Below are 19306 nucleotides of genomic sequence, written 5' to 3' on the forward strand. Positions count from 1 at the left end.
CCCTCTGTTTCTCGCCCTCTGTTTCTCGCTCTCTGTTTCTCGCCCTCTGTTTCTCGCCCTCTGTTTCAGCCACTCTGTTTCAGCTCCTCTGTTCCTCGCTCTCTGTTTCTCGCCCTCTGTTTCAGCCCCTCTGTTTCTCACCCACTGTTTCAGCCCCTCTGTTTCTCGCCATCTGTTTCAGCCCCTCTGTTTCAGCCCCTCTGTTTCTCGCCGTCTGTTTCAGCCCCTCTGTTTCAGCCCCTCTGTTTCTCGCCCTCTGTTTCAGCCCCTCTGTTTCAGCACCTCTGTTTCTCGCCCTTTGTTTCTCACCCTCTGTTTCAGCCCCTCTGTTTCTCGCCCTGTTACAGCCCCTCTGTTTCAGTCCCTCTGTTTCAGCCCCTCTGTTTCTCGCCCTCTGTTTCTCGCCCACTGTTTCTCGCCCTCTGTTTCTGCCCCTCTGTTTCAGTCCCTCTGTTTCAGCCCCTCTGTTTCAGCCCCTCTGTTTCAGCCCCTCTGTTTCTCGCCCTCTGTTTCTCGCCCTCTGTTTCTCGCCCTCAGTTTCAGCCCCTCTGTTTCAGCCCCTTTGTTTCAGCCCCTCTGTTTCAGCCCCTCTGTTTCTCGACCACTGTTTCTCGCCCTCTGTTTCAGCCCCTCTGTTTCAGCCCCTCTGTTTCAGCCCCTCTGTTTCAGCCCCTCTGTTTCTCGCCCTCTGTTTCTCGCCCTCTGTTTCTCGCCCTCTGTTTCTCGCTCTCTGTTTCTCGCCCTCTGTTTCAGCCCCTCTGTTTCAGCCCCTCTGTTTCAGCCCCTCTGTTTCTCGCCCTCTGTTTCTCGCCCTCTGTTTCGGCACCTCTGTTTCTCGCCCTCTCTTTCAGCCCCTCTCTTTCTCGCCCTCTGTTGCAGACCCTCTGTTTCAGCCCCTCTGTTTCAGCCCCTCTGTTTCAGCCCCTCTGTTTCTCGCCCTCTGTTTCAGCCCCTCTGTTTCTCGCCCTCTGTTTCCGCCCCTCTGTTTCTCGCCCTCTGTTGCAGCCCCTCTGTTTCAGCCCCTCTGTTTCAGCCCCTCTGTTTCAGACCCTCTGTTTCTCGCCCTCTGTTTCTCGCCCTCTGTTTGAGCCCGTCTGTTTCAGCCCCTCTGTTTCAGCCCCTCTGTTTGAGCCCCTCTGTTTCAGCCCCTCTGTTTCTCGCCCTCGGTTTCAGCCCCTCTGTTTCTCGCCCTCTGTTTCAGCCCCTCGGTTTCTCGCCCTCTGTTTCAGCCCATCTGTTTCAGCCCCTCTGTTTCAGCCCCTCTGTTTCTTCCCTTCTGTTTCAGCCCCTCTGTTTCAGCCCCTCTGTTTCTCACCTTCTGTTTCAGCCCCTCTGTTTCTCGCCCTCTGTTTCAGACCCTCTGTTTCAGCCCCTCAGTATCAGCCCCTCTGTTTCACCCCCTCTGTTTCTCGCCCTCTGTTTCTCGCCCTCTGTTTGTCGCCCACTGTTTCAGCCCATCTGTTTCAGCCCCTCTGTTTCAGCCCATCTGTTTCAGCCCCACTGTTTAAGCCCCTCTGTTTCAGCCCCTCTGTTTCAGCCCCGCTGTTGCTCGCCCACTGTTTCAGCCCCTCTGTTTCTCGCCATCTGTTTCAGCCCCTCTGTTTCAGCCCCTCTGTTTCTCGCCCTCTGTTTCAGCCCCTCTGTTTCAGCCCCTCTGTTTCAGCCCCTCTGTTTCAGCACCTCTGTTTCTCGCCCTTTGTTTCTCGCCCTGTGTTTCAGCCCCTCTGTTTCTCGCCCTCTGTTTCAGCCCCTCTGTTTCTCGTCCTCTGTTTCAGCCCCTCTGTTTCAGTCCCACTGTTTCAGGCCCTCTGTTTCAGCCCCTCTGTTTCAGCCCCTCTGTATCAGCCCCTCTGTTTCTGCCCCTCTGTTTCTCGTCCTCTGTTTCTCGCCCTCTGTTTCAGCCCATCTGTTTCAGCCCCTCTGTTTCAGCCCCTCTGTTTCAGCCCCTCTGTTTCAGCCCCTCTGTTTCTCGCCCTCTGTTTCTCGCCCTCTGTTTCTCGCTCTCTGTTTCTCGCCATCTGTTTCTCGCCCTCTGTTTCAGCCCCTCTGTTTCAGCCCATCTGATTCAGCCCCTCTGTTTCAGCACCTCTGTTTCTCGCCCTTTGTTTCTCGCCCTTTGTTTCAGCCCCTCTGATTCTCGCCCTCTGTTTCAGCCCCTCTGTTTCTCGCACTCTGTTTCAGCCCCTCTGTTTCAACCCCTCTGTTTCTCGCCCTCTGTTTCAGCCCCTCTGTTTCAGCCCCTCTGTTTCTCGCCCTCTGTTTCTCGCCCTCTGTTTCAGCCCCACTGTTTCAGCCCCTCTGTTTCAGACCCTCTGTTTCAGCCCCTCTGTTTCAGCCCCTCTGATTCTCGCCCTCTGTTTCTCGCCCTCTGTTTCTCGCCCTCTGTTTCTCGCTCTCTGCTTCTCGCCCTCTCTTTCTCGCCCTCTGTTTCAGCCCCTCTGTTTCTGCCCCTCTGTTTCTGCCCCTCTGTTTCAGCCCCTCTGTTTCAGCCCCTCTGTTTCTCGACCTCTGTTTCTCGCCCTCTGTTTCTTGCCCTCTGTTTCTCGCTCTCTGTTTCACGCCCTCTGTTTCTCGCCCTCTGTTTCAGCACCTCTGTTTCAGCCCCTCTGTTTCAGCCCCTCTGTTTCTCGCCCTCTGTTTCTCGCCCTCTGTTTCTCGCCCTCAGTTTCTGCCCCTCTGTTTCAGCCGCTTTGTTTCAGCCCCTCTGTTTCAGCCCCTCTGTTTCTCGCCCACTGTTTCTCGCCCTCTGTTTCAGCCCCTCTGTATCAGCCCCTCTGTTTCAGCACCTCTGTTTCAAACCCCTCTGTTTCAGCACCTCTGTTTCAGCCCCTCTGTTTCTCGCCCTCTGTTTCTCGCCCTCTGTTTCTCGCCATCTGTTTCTCGCCCTCTGTTTCAGCCCCTCTGTTTCAGCCACTCTGTTTCAGACCCTCTGATTCTCGCCCTCTGTTTCTCGCCCTCTGTTTCAGCCCCTCTGTTTCTGCCCCTCTGTTTCTCGCCCTCTGTTTCAGCCCCTCTGTTTCATCCCCTCTGTTTCTCGCCCTCTGTTTCAGCCCCTCTGTTTCAGCCCCTCTGTATCAGCCCCTCTGTTTCAGCCCCTCTGTTTCTCGCCCTCTGTTTCTCGCCCTCTGTTTCAGCGCCTCTGTTTCAGCCCCTCTGTTTCAGCCCCTCTGTTTCAGCCCCTCTGTTTCTCGCCCTCTGTTTCTCGCCCTCTGTTTCTCGCCCTCTGTTTCTCGCTCTCTGTTTCTCGCCCTCTGTTTCAGCCATTCTGTTTCTCGCCCTCTGTTTCAGCCCCACTGTTTCAGTCCCTCTGTTTCAGCCCCACTGTTTCTCGCCCTCTGTTTCTCGCCCTCTGTTTCAGCCCCTCTGTTTCAGCCCCTCTGTTTCAGCCCCTCTGTTTCTCGCCCTCTGTTTCAGCCCCTCTGTTTCATCCCCTCTGTTTCTCGCCCTCTGTTTCAGCCCCTCTGTTTCAGCCCCTCTGTATCAGCCCCTCTGTTTCAGCCCCTCTGTTTCTCGCCCTCTGTTTCTCGCCCTCTGTTTCAGCCCCTCTGTTTCAGCCCCTCTGTTTCAGCCCCTCTGTTTCAGCCCCTCTGTTTCTCGCCCTCTGTTTCTCGCCCTCTGTTTCTCGCCCTCTGTTTCTCGCTCTCTGATTCTCGCCCTCTGTTTCAGCCCCTCTGTTTCTCGCCCACTGTTTCAGCCCCTCTGTTTCTCGCCATCTGTTTCAGCCCCTCTGTTTCAGCCCCTCTGTTTCTCGCCCTCTGTTTCAGACCCTCTGTTTCAGCCCCTCTGTTTCAGACCCTCTGTTTCAGCACCTCTGTTTCTCGCCCTTTGTTTCTCGCCCTTTGTTTCAGCCCCTCTGATTCTCGCCCTCTGTTTCAGCCCCTCTGTTTCTCGCACTCTGTTTCAGCCCCTCTGTTTCAACCCCTCTGATTCTCGCCCTCTGTTTCAGCCCCTCTGTTTCAGCCCCTCTGTTTCTCGCCCTCTGTTTCTCGCCCTCTGTTTCAGCCCCTCTGTTTCAGCCCCTCTGTTTCAGCCCCTCTGTTTCAGCCCCTCTGTTTCAGCCCCTCTGATTCTCGCCCTCTGTTTCTCGCCCTCTGTTTCTCGCCCTCTGTTTCTCGCCCTCTGTTTCAGCCCCTCTGTTTCTGCCCCTCTGTTTCAGCCCCTCTGTTTCAGCCCCTCTGTTTCAGCCCCTCTGTTTCTCGCCCTCTGTTTCTCGCCCTCTGTTTCTTGCCCTCTGTTTCTCGCTCTCTGTTTCTCGCCCTCTGTTTCTCGCCCTCTGTTTCAGCACCTCTGTTTCAGCCCCTCTGTTTCAGCCCCTCTGTTTCTCGCCCTCTGTTTCTCGCCCTCTGTTTCTCGCCCTCAGTTTCTGCCCCTCTGTTTCAGCCGCTTTGTTTCAGCCCCTCTGTTTCTCGCCCACTGTTTCTCGCCCTCTGTTTCAGCCCCTCTGTATCAGCCCCTCTGTTTCAGCCCCTCTGTTTCAGCCCCTCTGTTTCAGCACCTCTGTTTCAGCCCCTCTGTTTCTCGCCCTCTGTTTCTCGCCCTCTGTTTCTCGCCATCTGTTTCTCGCCCTCTGTTTCAGCCCCTCTGTTTCAGCCCCTCTGTTTCAGACCCTCTGATTCTCGCCCTCTGTTTCTCGCCCTCTGTTTCAGCCCCTCTGTTTCTGCCCCTCAGTTCCAGCCCCTCTGTTTCTCGCCCACTGTTTCTCGCCCTCTGTTTCAGGCCCTCTGTATCAGCCCCTCTGTTTCAGCCCCTCTGTTTCAAACCCCTCTGTTTCAGCACCTCTGTTTCAGCCCCTCTGTTTCTCGCCCTCTGTTTCTCGCCCTCTGTTTCTCGCCATCTGTTTCTCGCCCTCTGTTTCAGCCCCTCTGTTTCAGCCCCTCTGTTTCAGACCCTCTGATTCTCGCCCTCTGTTTCTCGCCCTCTGTTTCAGCCCCTCTGTTTCTGCCCCTCTGTTTCTCGCCCTCTGTTTCAGCCCCTCTGTTTCATCCCCTCTGTTTCTCGCCCTCTTTTTCAGCCCCTCTGTTTCAGCCCCTCTGTATCAGCCCCTCTGTTTCAGCCCCTCTGTTTCTCGCCCTCTGTTTCTCGCCCTCTGATCAGCGCCTCTGTTTCAGCCCCTCTGTTTCAGCCCCTCTGTTTCAGCCCCTCTGTTTCTCGCCCTCTGTTTCTCGCCCTCTGTTTCTCGCCCTCTGTTTCTCGCTCTCTGTTTCTCGCCCTCTGTTTCAGCCATTCTGTTTCTCGCCCTCTGTTTCAGCCCCACTGTTTCAGTCCCTCTGTTTTTTTGCCCCACTGTTTCTCGCCCTCTGTTTCTCGCCCTCTGTTTCAGCCCCTCTGTTTCAGCCCCTCTGTTTCAGCCCCTCTGTTTCTCGCCCTCTGTTTCAGCCCCTCTATTTCATCCCCTCTGTTTCTCGCCCTCTGTTTCAGCCCCTCTGTTTCAGCCCCTCTGTATCAGCCCCTCTGTTTCAGCCCCTCTGTTTCTCGCCCTCTGTTTCTCGCCCTCTGTTTCAGCCCCTCTGTTTCAGCCCCTCTGTTTCAGCCCCTCTGTTTCAGCCCCTCTGTTTCTCGCCCTCTGTTTCTCGCCCTCTGTTTCTCGCCCTCTGTTTCTCGCTCTCTGATTCTCGCCCTCTGTTTCAGCCCCTCTGTTTCTCGCCCACTGTTTCAGCCCCTCTGTTTCTCGCCATCTGTTTCAGCCCCTCTGTTTCAGCCCCTCTGTTTCTCGCCCTCTGTTTCAGACCCTCTGTTTCAGCCCCTCTGTTTCAGCCCCTCTGTTTCAGCACCTCTGTTTCTCGCCCTTTGTTTCTCGCCCTTTGTTTCAGCCCCTCTGATTCTCGCCCTCTGTTTCAGCCCCTCTGTTTCTCGCACTCTGTTTCAGCCCCTCTGTTTCAACCCCTCTGTTTCTCGCCCTCTGTTTCAGCCCCTCTGTTTCAGCCCCTCTGTTTCTCGCCCTCTGTTTCAGCCCCTCTGTTTCAGCCCCTCTGTTTCAGCCCCTCTGTTTCAGCCCCTCTGTTTCAGCCCCTCTGATTCTCGCCCTCTGTTTCTCGCCCTCTGTTTCTCGCCCTCTGTTTCTCGCCCTCTGTTTCAGCCCCTCTGTTTCTGCCCCTCTGTTTCAGCCCCTCTGTTTCAGCCCCTCTGTTTCAGCCCCTCTGTTTCTCGCCCTCTGTTTCTCGCCCTCTGTTTCTTGCCCTCTGTTTCTCGCTCTCTGTTTCTCGCCCTCTGTTTCTCGCCCTCTGTTTCAGCACCTCTGTTTCAGCCCCTCTGTTTCAGCCCCTCTGTTTCTCGCCCTCTGTTTCTCGCCCTCTGTTTCTCGCCCTCAGTTTCTGCCCCTCTGTTTCAGCCGCTTTGTTTCAGCCCCTCTGTTTCTCGCCCACTGTTTCTCGCCCTCTGTTTCAGCCCCTCTGTATCAGCCCCTCTGTTTCAGCCCCTCTGTTTCAGCCCCTCTGTTTCAGCACCTCTGTTTCAGCCCCTCTGTTTCTCGCCCTCTGTTTCTCGCCCTCTGTTTCTCGCCATCTGTTTCTCGCCCTCTGTTTCAGCCCCTCTGTTTCAGCCCCTCTGTTTCAGACCCTCTGATTCTCGCCCTCTGTTTCTCGCCCTCTGTTTCAGCCCCTCTGTTTCTGCCCCTCAGTTCCAGCCCCTCTGTTTCTTGCCCTCTGTTTCAGCACCTCTGTTTCTCGCCCTCTCTTTCAGCCCCTCTCTTTCTCGCCCTCTGTTGCAGGCCCTCTGTTTCAGCCCGTCTGTTTCAGCCCCTCTGTTACAGCCCCTCTGTTTCTCGCCCTCTGTTTCAGCCACTCTGTTTCTCGCCCTCTGTTTCCGCCCCTCTGTTTCTCGCCCTCTGTTGCAGCCCCTCTGTTTCAGCCCCTCTGTTTCAGCCCCTCTGTTTCAGCTCCTCTGTTTCAGACACTCTGTTTGTCGCCCTCTGTTTCTCGCCCTCTGTTTCAGCCCCTCTGTTTCAGCCCCTCTGTTTTAGCCCCTCTGTTTCTCGCCCTCTGTTTGAGCCCCTCTGTTTCAGCCCCTCTGTTTCAGCCCCTCTGTTTCAGCCCCTCTGTTTCAGGCCCACTGTTTCAGACCCTCTGTTTCTCGCCATCTGTTTCAGCCCGTCTGTTTCAGCCCCTCTGTTTCTCGCCCTCTGTTTCAGCCCCTCTGTTTCAGCCCCTCTGTTTCAGCCCCTCTTTTTCAGCCCCTCTGTTTCTCGCCCTCTGTTTCTCGCCGTCTGTTTCTCGCTCTCTGTTTCTCGCCCTCTGTTTCTCGCCCTCTGTTTCAGCCCCTCTGTTTCAGCCACTCTGTTTCAGCTCCTCTGTTTCTCGCCCTCTGTTTCTCGCCCACTGTTTCTCGCCCTCTGTTTCAGCCCCTCTGTTTCAGCCCGTCTGTTTCAGCCCCTCTGTTTCTCGCCCTCTGTTTCTCGCTCTCTCTTTCTCGCCCTCTGTTTCTCGCCCTCTGTTTCAGCACCTCTGATTCAGCCCCTCTGTTTCAGCCCCTCTGTTTCTCGCCCTCTGTTTCTCGCCCTCTGTTTCTCGCCCTCTGTTTCAGCCCCTCTGTTTCAGCCCCTTTGTTTCAGCCCTTCTGTTTCAGCCCCTCTGTTTCTCGCCCTCTGTTTCAGCCCCTCTGTTTCAGCCCCTCTGTTTCAGCCCCTCTGTTTCAGCCCCTCTGTTTCTCGCCCTCTGTTTCTCGCCCTCTGTTTCAGCCCCTCTGTTTCAGCCCCTCTGTTTCAGACCCTCTGTTTCTCGCCATCTGTTTCAGCCCCTCTGTTTCAGCCCCTCTGTTTCTCGCCCTCTGTTTCAGCCCCTCTGTTTCAGCCCCTCTGTTTCAGCCCCTCCTTTTCAGCCCCTCTGTTTCTCGCCCTCTGTTTCTCGCCGTCTGTTTCTCGCTCTCTGTTTCTCGCCCTCTGTTTCTCGCCCTCTGTTTCAGCCCCTCTGTATCAGCCCCTCTGTTTCAGCCCCTCTGTTTCTCGCCCTCTGTTTCTCGCCCTCTGTTTCAGCCCCTTTGTTTCAGCCCCTCTGTTTCAGCCCCTCTGTTTCTCGCCCTCTGTTTCAGCCCCTCTGTTTCAGCCCCTCTGTTTCAGCCCCTCTGTTTCAGCCCCTCTGTTTCTCGCCCTCTGTTTCTCGCCCTCTGTTTCTCGCCCTCTGTTTCTCGCCCTCTGTTTCAGCCCCTCTGTTTCAGACCCTCTGTTTCACGCCCTCTGTTTCTCGCCCTCTGTTTCTCGCTCTCTGTTTCTCGCCCTCTGTTTCTCGCCCTCTGTTTCAGCCACTCTGTTTCAGCTCCTCTGTTCCTCGCTCTCTGTTTCTCGCCCTCTGTTTCAGCCCCTCTGTTTCTCACCCACTGTTTCAGCCCCTCTGTTTCTCGCCATCTGTTTCAGCCCCTCTGTTTCAGCCCCTCTGTTTCTCGCCCTCTGTTTCAGCCCCTCTGTTTCAGCCCCTCTGTTTCTCGCCCTCTGTTTCAGCCCCTCTGTTTCAGCACCTCTGTTTCTCGCCCTTTGTTTCTCACCCTCTGTTTCAGCCCCTCTGTTTCTCGCCCTGTTACAGCCCCTCTGTTTCAGTCCCTCTGTTTCAGCCCCTCTGTTTCTCGCCCTCTGTTTCTCGCCCACTGTTTCTCGCCCTCTGTTTCTGCCCCTCTGTTTCAGCCCCTCTGTTTCAGCCCCTCTGTTTCTCGCCCTCTGTTTCTCGCCCTCTGTTTCTCGCCCTCAGTTTCAGCCCCTCTGTTTCAGCCCCTTTGTTTCAGCCCCTCTGTTTCAGCCCCTCTGTTTCTCGCCCACTGTTTCTCGCCCTCTGTTTCAGCCCCTCTGTTTCAGCCCCTCTGTTTCAGCCCCTCTGTTTCAGCCCCTCTGTTTCTCGCCCTCTGTTTCTCGCCCTCTGTTTCTCGCCCTCTGTTTCTCGCTCTCTGTTTCTCGCCCTCTGTTTCAGCCCCTCTGTTTCAGCCCCTCTGTTTCAGCCCCTCTGTTTCTCGCCCTCTGTTTCTCGCCCTCTGTTTCGGCACCTCTGTTTCTCGCCCTCTCTTTCAGCCCCTCTCTTTCTCGCCCTCTGTTGCAGACCCTCTGTTTCAGCCCCTCTGTTTCAGCCCCTCTGTTTCAGCCCCGCTGTTTCTCGCCCTCTGTTTCAGCCCCTCTGTTTCTCGCCCTCTGTTTCCGCCCCTCTGTTTCTCGCCCTCTGTTGCAGCCCCTCTGTTTCAGCCCCTCTGTTTCAGCCCCTCTGTTTCAGACCCTCTGTTTCTCGCCCTCTGTTTCTCGCCCTCTGTTTGAGCCCGTCTGTTTCAGCCCCTCTGTTTCAGCCCCTCTGTTTGAGCCCCTCTGTTTCAGCCCCTCTGTTTCTCGCCCTCGGTTTCAGCCCCTCTGTTTCAGGCCCACTGTTTCAGCCCCTCGGTTTCTCGCCCTCTGTTTCAGCCCATCTGTTTCAGCCCCTCTGTTTCAGCCCCTCTGTTTCATCCCTTCTGTTTCAGCCCCTCTGTTTCAGCCCCTCTGTTTCTCACCTTCTGTTTCAGCCCCTCTGTTTCTCGCCCTCTGTTTCAGACCCTCTGTTTCAGCCCCTCAGTATCAGCCCCTCTGTTTCACCCCCTCTGTTTCTCGCCCTCTGTTTCTCGCCCTCTGTTTCTCGCCCACTGTTTCAGCCCATCTGTTTCAGCCCCTCTGTTTCAGCCCATCTGTTTCAGCCCCACTGTTTCAGCCCCTCTGTTTCAGCCCCTCTGTTTCAGCCCCGCTGTTGCTCGCCCACTGTTTCAGCCCCTCTGTTTCTCGCCATCTGTTTCAGCCCCTCTGTTTCAGCCCCTCTGTTTCTCGCCCTCTGTTTCAGCCCCTCTGTTTCAGCCCCTCTGTTTCAGCCCCTCTGTTTCAGCACCTCTGTTTCTCGCCCTTTGTTTCTCGCCCTGTGTTTCAGCCCCTCTGTTTCTCGCCCTCTGTTTCAGCCCCTCTGTTTCTCGTTATCTGTTTCAGCCCCTCTGTTTCAGTCCCACTGTTTCAGGCCCTCTGTTTCAGCCCCTCTGTTTCAGCCCCTCTGTATCAGCCCCTCTGTTTCTGCCCCTCTGTTTCTCGCCCTCTGTTTCTCGCCCTCTGTTTCAGCCCCTCTGTTTCAGACCCTCTGTTTCAGCCCCTCTGTTTCAGCCCCTCTGTTTCAGCCCCTCTGTTTCTCGCCCTCTGTTTCTCGCCCTCTGTTTCTCGCTCTCTGTTTCTCGCCATCTGTTTCTCGCCCTCTGTTTCAGCCCCTCTGTTTCAGCCCATCTGATTCAGCCCCTCTGTTTCAGCACCTCTGTTTCTCGCCCTTTGTTTCTCGCCCTTTGTTTCAGCCCCTCTGATTCTCGCCCTCTGTTTCAGCCCCTCTGTTTCTCGCACTCTGTTTCAGCCCCTCTGTTTCAACCCCTCTGTTTCTCGCCCTCTGTTTCAGCCCCTCTGTTTCAGCCCCTCTGTTTCTCGCCCTCTGTTTCTCGCCCTCTGTTTCAGCCCCACTGTTTCAGCCCCTCTGTTTCAGACCCTCTGTTTCAGCCCCTCTGTTTCAGCCCCTCTGATTCTCGCCCTCTGTTTCTCGCCCTCTGTTTCTCGCCCTCTGTTTCTCGCTCTCTGCTTCTCGCCCTCTCTTTCTCGCCCTCTGTTTCAGCCCCTCTGTTTCTGCCCCTCTGTTTCTGCCACTCTGTTTCAGCCCCTCTGTTTCAGCCCCTCTGTTTCTCGACCTCTGTTTCTCGCCCTCTGTTTCTTGCCCTCTGTTTCTCGCTCTCTGTTTCTCGCCCTCTGTTTCTCGCCCTCTGTTTCAGCACCTCTGTTTCAGCCCCTCTGTTTCAGCCCCTCTGTTTCTCGCCCTCTGTTTCTCGCCCTCTGTTTCTCGCCCTCAGTTTCTGCCCCTCTGTTTCAGCCGCTTTGTTTCAGCCCCTCTGTTTCAGCCCCTCTGTTTCTCGCCCACTGTTTCTCGCCCTCTGTTTCAGCCCCTCTGTATCAGCCCCTCTGTTTCAGCACCTCTGTTTCAAACCCCTCTGTTTCAGCACCTCTGTTTCAGCCCCTCTGTTTCTCGCCCTCTGTTTCTCGCCCTCTGTTTCTCGCCATCTGTTTCTCGCCCTCTGTTTCAGCCCCTCTGTTTCAGCCCCTCTGTTTCAGACCCTCTGATTCTCGCCCTCTGTTTCTCGCCCTCTGTTTCAGCCCCTCTGTTTCTGCCCCTCTGTTTCTCGCCCTCTGTTTCAGCCCCTCTGTTTCATCCCCTCTGTTTCTCGCCCTCTGTTTCAGCCCCTCTGTTTCAGCCCCTCTGTATCAGCCCCTCTGTTTCAGCCCCTCTGTTTCTCGCCCTCTGTTTCTCGCCCTCTGTTTCAGCGCCTCTGTTTCAGCCCCTCTGTTTCAGCCCCTCTGTTTCAGCCCCTCTGTTTCTCGCCCTCTGTTTCTCGCCCTCTGTTTCTCGCCCTCTGTTTCTCGCTCTCGTTTTCTCGCCCTCTGTTTCAGCCATTCTGTTTCTCGCCCTCTGTTTCAGCCCCACTGTTTCAGTCCCTCTGTTTCAGCCCCACTGTTTCTCGCCCTCTGTTTCTCGCCCTCTGTTTCAGTCCCTCTGTTTCAGCCCCTCTGTTTCAGCCCCTCTGTTTCTCGCCCTCTGTTTCAGCCCCTCTGTTTCATCCCCTCTGTTTCTCGCCCTCTGTTTCAGCCCCTCTGTTTCAGCCCCTCTGTATCAGCCCCTCTGTTTCAGCCCCTCTGTTTCTCGCCCTCTGTTTCTCGCCCTCTGTTTCAGCCCCTCTGTTTCAGCCCCTCTGTTTCAGCCCCTCTGTTTCAGCCCCTCTGTTTCTCGCCCTCTGTTTCTCGCCCTCTGTTTCTCGCCCTCTGTTTCTCGCTCTCTGATTCTCGCCCTCTGTTTCAGCCCCTCTGTTTCTCGCCCACTGTTTCAGCCCCTCTGTTTCTCGCCATCTGTTTCAGCCCCTCTGTTTCAGCCCCTCTGTTTCTCGCCCTCTGTTTCAGACCCTCTGTTTCAGCCCCTCTGTTTCAGACCCTCTGTTTCAGCACCTCTGTTTCTCGCCCTTTGTTTCTCGCCCTTTGTTTCAGCCCCTCTGATTCTCGCCCTCTGTTTCAGCCCCTCTGTTTCTCGCACTCTGTTTCAGCCCCTCTGTTTCAACCCCTCTGATTCTCGCCCTCTGTTTCAGCCCCTCTGTTTCAGCCCCTCTGTTTCTCGCCCTCTGTTTCTCGCCCTCTGTTTCAGCCCCTCTGTTTCAGCCCCTCTGTTTCAGCCCCTCTGTTTCAGCCCCTCTGTTTCAGCCCCTCTGATTCTCGCCCTCTGTTTCTCGCCCTCTGTTTCTCGCCCTCTGTTTCTCGCCCTCTGTTTCAGCCCCTCTGTTTCTGCCCCTCTGTTTCAGCCCCTCTGTTTCAGCCCCTCTGTTTCAGCCCCTCTGTTTCTCGCCCTCTGTTTCTCGCCCTCTGTTTCTTGCCCTCTGTTTCTCGCTCTCTGTTTCTCGCCCTCTGCTTCTCGCCCTCTGTTTCAGCACCTCTGTTTCAGCCCCTCTGTTTCAGCCCCTCTGTTTCTCGCCCTCTGTTTCTCGCCCTCTGTTTCTCGCCCTCAGTTTCTGCCCCTCTGTTTCAGCCGCTTTGTTTCAGCCCCTCTGTTTCTCGCCCACTGTTTCTCGCCCTCTGTTTCAGCCCCTCTGTATCAGCCCCTCTGTTTCAGCCCCTCTGTTTCAGCCCCTCTGTTTCAGCACCTCTGTTTCAGCCCCTCTGTTTCTCGCCCTCTGTTTCTCGCCCTCTGTTTCTCGCCATCTGTTTCTCGCCCTCTGTTTCAGCCCCTCTGTTTCAGCCCCTCTGTTTCAGACCCTCTGATTCTCGCCCTCTGTTTCTCGCCCTCTGTTTCAGCCCCTCTGTTTCTGCCCCTCAGTTCCAGCCCCTCTGTTTCTTGCCCTCTGTTTCAGCACCTCTGTTTCTCGCCCTCTCTTTCAGCCCCTCTCTTTCTCGCCCTCTGTTGCAGGCCCTCTGTTTCAGCCCGTCTGTTTCAGCCCCTCTGTTACAGCCCCTCTGTTTCTCGCCCTCTGTTTCAGCCCCTCTGTTTCTCGCCCTCTGTTTCCGCCCCTCTGTTTCTCGCCCTCTGTTGCAGCCCCTCTGTTTCAGCCCCTCTGTTTCAGCCCCTCTGTTTCAGCTCCTCTGTTTCAGACACTCTGTTTGTCGCCCTCTGTTTCTCGCCCTCTGTTTCAGCCCCTCTGTTTCAGCCCCACTGTTTTAGCCCCTCTGTTTCTCGCCCTCTGTTTGAGCCCCTCTGTTTCAGCCCCTCTGTTTCAGCCCCTCTGTTTCAGGCCCACTGTTTCAGACCCTCTGTTTCTCGCCATCTGTTTCAGCCCCTCTGTTTCACCCCCTCTGTTTCTCGCCCTCTGTTTCAGCCCCTCTGTTTCAGCCCCTCTGTTTCAGCCCCTCTTTTTCAGCCCCTCTGTTTCTCGCCCTCTGTTTCTCGCCGTCTGTTTCTCGCTCTCTGTTTCTCGCCCTCTGTTTCTCGCCCTCTGTTTCAGCCCCTCTGTTTCAGCCACTCTGTTTCAGCTCCTCTGTTTCTCGCCCTCTGTTTCTCGCCCACTGTTTCTCGCCCTCTGTTTCAGCCCCTCTGTTTCAGCCTCTCTGTTTCAGCCCCTCTGTTTCTCGCCCTCTGTTTCTCGCTCTCTCTTTCTCGCCCTCTGTTTCTCGCCCTCTGTTTCAGCACCTCTGATTCAGCCCCTCTGTTTCAGCCCCTCTGTTTCTCGCCCTCTGTTTCTCGCCCTCTGTTTCTCGCCCTCTGTTTCAGCCCCTCTGTTTCAGCCCCTTTGTTTCAGCTCCTCTGTTTCAGCCCCTCTGTTTCTCGCCCTCTGTTTCAGCCCCTCTGTTTCAGCCCCTCTGTTTCAGCCCCTCTGTTTCAGCCCCTCTGTTTCTCGCCCTCTGTTTCTCGCCCTCTGTTTCAGCCCCTCTGTTTCAGCCCCTCTGTTTCAGACCCTCTGTTTCTCGCCATCTGTTTCAGCCCCTCTGTTTCAGCCCCTCTGTTTCTCGCCCTCTGTTTCAGCCCCTCTGTTTCAGCCCATCTGTTTCAGCCCCTCTTTTTCATCCCCTCTGTTTCTCGCCCTCTGTTTCTCGCCGTCTGTTTCTCGCTCTCTGTTTCTCGCCCTCTGTTTCTCGCCCTCTGTTTCAGCCCCTCTGTTTCAGCCACTCTGTTTCAGCTCCTCTGTTTCTCGCCCTCTGTTTCTCGCCCACTGTTTCTCGCCCTCTGTTTCAGCCCCTCTGTTTCAGCCCCTCTGTTTCAGCCCCTCTGTTTCTCGCCCTCTGTTTCTCGCTCTCTCTTTCTCGCCCTCTGTTTCTCGCCCTCTGTTTCAGCACCTCTGATTCAGCCCCTCTGTTTCAGCCCCTCTGTTTCTCGCCCTCTGTTTCTCGCCCTCTGTTTCTCGCCCTCTGTTTCAGCCCCTCTGTTTCAGCCCCTTTGTTTCAGCCCCTCTGTTTCAGCCCCTCTGTTTCTCGCCCTCTGTTTCAGCCCCTCTGTTTCAGCCCCTCTGTTTCAGCCCCTCTGTTTCAGCCCCTCTGTTTCTCGCCCTCTGTTTCTCGCCCTCTGTTTCTCGCCCTCTGTTTCTCGCCCTCTGTTTCAGCCCCTCTGTTTCAGCCCCTCTGTTTCAGACCCTCTGTTTCTCGCCCTCTGTTTCTCGCCCTCTGTTTCTCGCTCTCTGTTTCTCGCCCTCTGTTTCTCGCCCTCTGTTTCAGCCACTCTGTTTCAGCTCCTCTGTTCCTCGCTCTCTGTTTCTCGCCCTCTGTTTCAGCCCCTCTGTTTCTCACCCACTGTTTCAGCCCCTCTGTTTCTCGCCATCTGTTTCAGCCCCTCTGTTTCAGCCCCTCTGTTTCTCGCCCTCTGTTTCAGCCCCTCTGTTTCAGCCCCTCTGTTTCTCGCCCTCTGTTTCAGCCCCTCTGTTTCAGCACCTCTGTTTCTCGCCCTTTGTTTCTCACCCTCTGTTTCAGCCCCTCTGTTTCTCGCCCTGTTACAGCCCCTCTGTTTCAGTCCCTCTGTCTCAGCCCCTCTGTTTCTCGCCCTCTGTTTCTCGCCCACTGTTTCTCGCCCTCTGTTTCTGCCCCTCTGTTTCAGCCCCTCTGTTTCAGCCCCTCTGTTTCAGCCCCTCTGTTTCAGCCCCTCTGTTTCTCGCCCTCTGTTTCTCGCCCTCTGTTTCTCGCCCTCAGTTTCAGCCCCCCTGTTTCAGCCCCTTTGTTTCAGCCCCTCTGTTTCAGCCCCTCTGTTTCAGCCCCTCTGTTTCAGCTCCTCTGTTTCAGACACTCTGTTTGTCGCCCTCTGTTTCTCGCCCTCTGTTTCAGCCCCTCTGTTTCAGCCCCTCTGTTTTAGCCCCTCTGTTTCTCGCCCTCTGTTTGAGCCCCTCTGTTTCAGCCCCTCTGTTTCAGCCCCTCTGTTTCAGGCCCACTGTTTCAGACCCTCTGTTTCTCGCCATCTGTTTCAGCCCCTCTGTTTCACCCCCTCTGTTTCTCGCCCTCTGTTTCAGCCCCTCTGTTTCAGCCCCTCTGTTTCAGCCCCTCTTTTTCAGCCCCTCTGTTTCTCGCCCTCTGTTTCTCGCCGTCTGTTTCTCGCTCTCTGTTTCTCGCCCTCTGTTTCTCGCCCTCTGTTTCAGCCCCTCTGTTTCAGCCACTCTGTTTCAGCTCCTCTGTTTCTCGCCCTCTGTTTCTCGCCCACTGTTTCTCGCCCTCTGTTTCAGCCCCTCTGTTTCAGCCTCTCTGTTTCAGCCCCTCTGTTTCTCGCCCTCTGTTTCTCGCTCTCTCTTTCTCGCCCTCTGTTTCTCGCCCTCTGTTTCAGCACCTCTGATTCAGCCCCTCTGTTTCAGCCCCTCTGTTTCTCGCCCTCTGTTTCTCGCCCTCTGTTTCTCGCCCTCTGTTTCAGCCCCTCTGTTTCAGCCCCTTTGTTTCAGCTCCTCTGTTTCAGCCCCTCTGTTTCTCGCCCTCTGTTTCAGCCCCTCTGTTTCAGCCCCTCTGTTTCAGCCCCTCTGTTTCAGCCCCTCTGTTTCTCGCCCTCTGTTTCTCGCCCTCTGTTTCAGCCCCTCTGTTTCAGCCCCTCTGTTTCAGACCCTCTGTTTCTCGCCATCTGTTTCAGCCCCTCTGTTTCAGCCCCTCTGTTTCTCGCCCTCTGTTTCAGCCCCTCTGTTTCAGCCCATCTGTTTCAGCCCCTCTTTTTCAGCCCCTCTGTTTCTCGCCCTCTGTTTCTCGCCGTCTGTTTCTCGCTCTCTGTTTCTCGCCCTCTGTTTCTCGCCCTCTGTTTCAGCCCCTCTGTTTCAGCCACTCTGTTTCAGCTCCTCTGTTTCTCGCCCTCTGTTTCTCGCCCACTGTTTCTCGCCCTCTGTTTCAGCCCCTCTGTTTCAGCCCCTCTGTTTCAGCCCCTCTGTTTCTCGCCCTCTGTTTCTCGCTCTCTCTTTCTCGCCCTCTGTTTCTCGCCCTCTGTTTCAGCACCTCTGATTCAGCCCCTCTGTTTCAGCCCCTCTGTTTCTCGCCCTCTGTTTCTCGCCCTCTGTTTCTCGCCCTCTGTTTCAGCCCCTCTGTTTCAGCCCCTTTGTTTCAGCCCCTCTGTTTCAGCCCCTCTGTTTCTCGCCCTCTGTTTCAGCCCCTCTGTTTCAGCCCCTCTGTTTCAGCCCCTCTGTTTCAGCCCCTCTGTTTCTCGCCCTCTGTTTCTCGCCCTCTGTTTCTCGCCCTCTGTTTCTCGCCCTCTGTTTCAGCCCCTCTGTTTCAGCCCCTCTGTTTCAGACCCTCTGTTTCTCGCCCTCTGTTTCTCGCCCTCTGTTTCTCGCTCTCTGTTTCTCGCCCTCTGTTTCTCGCCCTCTGTTTCAGCCACTCTGTTTCAGCTCCTCTGTTCCTCGCTCTCTGTTTCTCGCCCTCTGTTTCAGCCCCTCTGTTTCTCACCCACTGTTTCAGCCCCTCTGTTTCTCGCCATCTGTTTCAGCCCCTCTGTTTCAGCCCCTCTGTTTCTCGCCCTCTGTTTCAGCCCCTCTGTTTCAGCCCCTCTGTTTCTCGCCCTCTGTTTCAGCCCCTCTGTTTCAGCACCTCTGTTTCTCGCCCTTTGTTTCTCACCCTCTGTTTCAGCCCCTCTGTTTCTCGCCCTGTTACAGCCCCTCTGTTTCAGTCCCTCTGTCTCAGCCCCTCTGTTTCTCGCCCTCTGTTTCTCGCCCACTGTTTCTCGCCCTCTGTTTCTGCCCCTCTGTTTCAGCCCCTCTGTTTCAGCCCCTCTGTTTCAGCCCCTCTGTTTCAGCCCCTCTGTTTCTCGCCCTCTGTTTCTCGCCCTCTGTTTCTCGCCCTCAGTTTCAGCCCCCCTGTTTCAGCCCCTTTGTTTCAGCCCCTCTGTTTCAGCCCCTCTGTTTCTCGCCCACTGTTTCTCGCCCTCTGTTTCAGCCCCTCTGTTTCAGCCCCTCTGTTTCAGCCCCTCTGTTTCAGCCCCTCTGTTTCTCGCCCTCTGTTTCTCGCCCTCTGTTTCTCGCCCTCTGTTTCTCGCCCTCTGTTTCAGCCCCTCTGTTTCAGCCCCTCTGTTTCAGCCCCTCTGTTTCTCGCCCTCTGTTTCTCGCCCTCTGTTTCGGCACCTCTGTTTCTCGCCCTCTCTTTCAGCCCCTCTCTTTCTCGCCCTCTGTTGCAGACCCTCTGTTTCAGCCCCTCTGTTTCAGCCCCTCTGTTTCAGCCCCTCTGTTTCTCGCCCTCTGTTTCAGCCCCTCTGTTTCTCGCCCTCTGTTTCCGCCCCTCTGTTTCTCGCCCTCTGTTGCAGCCCCTCTGTTTCAGCCCCTCTGTTTCAGCCCCTCTGTTTCAGACCCTCTGTTTCTCGCCCTCTGTTTCTCGCCCTCTGTTTGAGCCCGTCTGTTTCAGCCCCTCTGTTTCAGCCCCTCTGTTTGAGCCCCTCTGTTTCAGCCCCTCTGTTTCTCGCCCTCTGTTTCTCGCCCTCGGTTTCAGCCCCTCTGTTTCTCGCCCTCTGTTTCAGCCCCTCGGTTTCTCGCCCTCTGTTTCAGCCCCTCTGTTTCAGCCCCTCTGTTTCAGCCCCTCTGTTTCTTCCCTTCTGTTTCAGCCCCTCTGTTTCAGCCCCTCTGTTTCTCACCTTCTGTTTCAGCCCCTCTGTTTCTCGCCCTCTGTTTCAGACCCTCTGTTTCAGCCCCTCAGTATCAGCCCCTCTGTTTCACCCCCTCTGTTTCTCGCCCTCTGTTTCTCGCCACCTGTTTCTCGCTCTCTGTTTCAGCCCATCTGTTTCAGCCCCTCTGTTTCAGCCCCTCTGTTTCAGCCCCGCTGTTGCTCGCCCACTGTTTCAGCCCCTCTGTTTCTCGCCATCTGTTTCAGCCCCTCTGTTTCAGCCCCTCTGTTTCTCGCCCTCTGTTTCAGCCCCTCTGTTTCAGCCCCTCTGTTTCAGCCCCTCTGTTTCAGCACCTCTGTTTCTCGCCCTTTGTTTCTCGCCCTGTGTTTCAGCCCCTCTGTTTCTCGCCCTCTGTTTCAGCCCCTCTGTTTCTCGTCCTCTGTTTCAGCCCCTCTGTTTCAGTCCCACTGTTTCTGGCCCTCTGTTTCAGCCCCTCTGTTTCAGCCCCTCTGTTTCACGCCCTCTGTTTCAGCCCCTCTGTTTCTCGCCCTCTGTTTCAGCCCCTCTGTTTCAGCCCCTCTGTATCAGCCCCTCTGTTTCTGCCCCTCTGTTTCTCGCCCTCTGTTTCTCGCCCTCTGTTTCAGCCCCTCTGTTTCAGACCCTCTGTTTCAGCCCCTCTGTTTCAGCCCCTCTGTTTCAGCCCCTCTGTTTCTCGCCCTCTGTTTCTCGCCCTCTGTTTCTCGCTCTCTGTTTCTCGCCATCTGTTTCTCGCCCTCTGTTTCAGCCCCTCTGTTTCAGCCCATCTGATTCAGCCCCTCTGTTTCAGCCCCTCTGTTTCTCGCCCGCTGTTTCAGCGCCTCTGTTTCTCGCCCTCTGTTTCAGCCCCTCTGTTTCAGCCCCTCTGTATCAGCCCCTCTGTTTCAGCCCCTCTGTTTCTCGCCCTCTGTTTCTCGCCCGCTGTTAGAGCCCCGCTGTTTCAGCCCCTCTGTTTCAGCCCCTCTGTTTCAGCCCCTCTGTTTCTCGCCCTCTGTTTCTCGCCCTCTGTTTCTCGCTCTCTGTTTCTCGCCCTCTGTTTCTCACCCTCTGTTTCAGCCCCTCTGTTTCAGCCCCTCTGTTTCAGCCCCGCTGTTTCTCGCCCTCTGTTTCTCGCCCACTGTTTCTCGCCCTCTGTTTCAACCCCTCTGTTTCAGCCCCTCTGTTTCAGCCCCGCTGTTTCAGCCCCTCTGTTTCAGCCCCTCTGTTTCTCGCCCTCTGTTTCTCGCCCTCTGTTTCTCGCTCTCTGTTTCTCGCCCTCTGTTTCTCGCCCTCTGTTTCAGCCCCTCTGTTTCAGCCCCTCTGTTTCAGCCCCT

The sequence above is a fragment of the Stegostoma tigrinum genome, unplaced genomic scaffold (assembly GCF_030684315.1).
Source record: "Stegostoma tigrinum isolate sSteTig4 unplaced genomic scaffold, sSteTig4.hap1 scaffold_48, whole genome shotgun sequence".
Classification (NCBI taxonomy): Eukaryota; Metazoa; Chordata; class Chondrichthyes; order Orectolobiformes; family Stegostomatidae; genus Stegostoma; species Stegostoma tigrinum.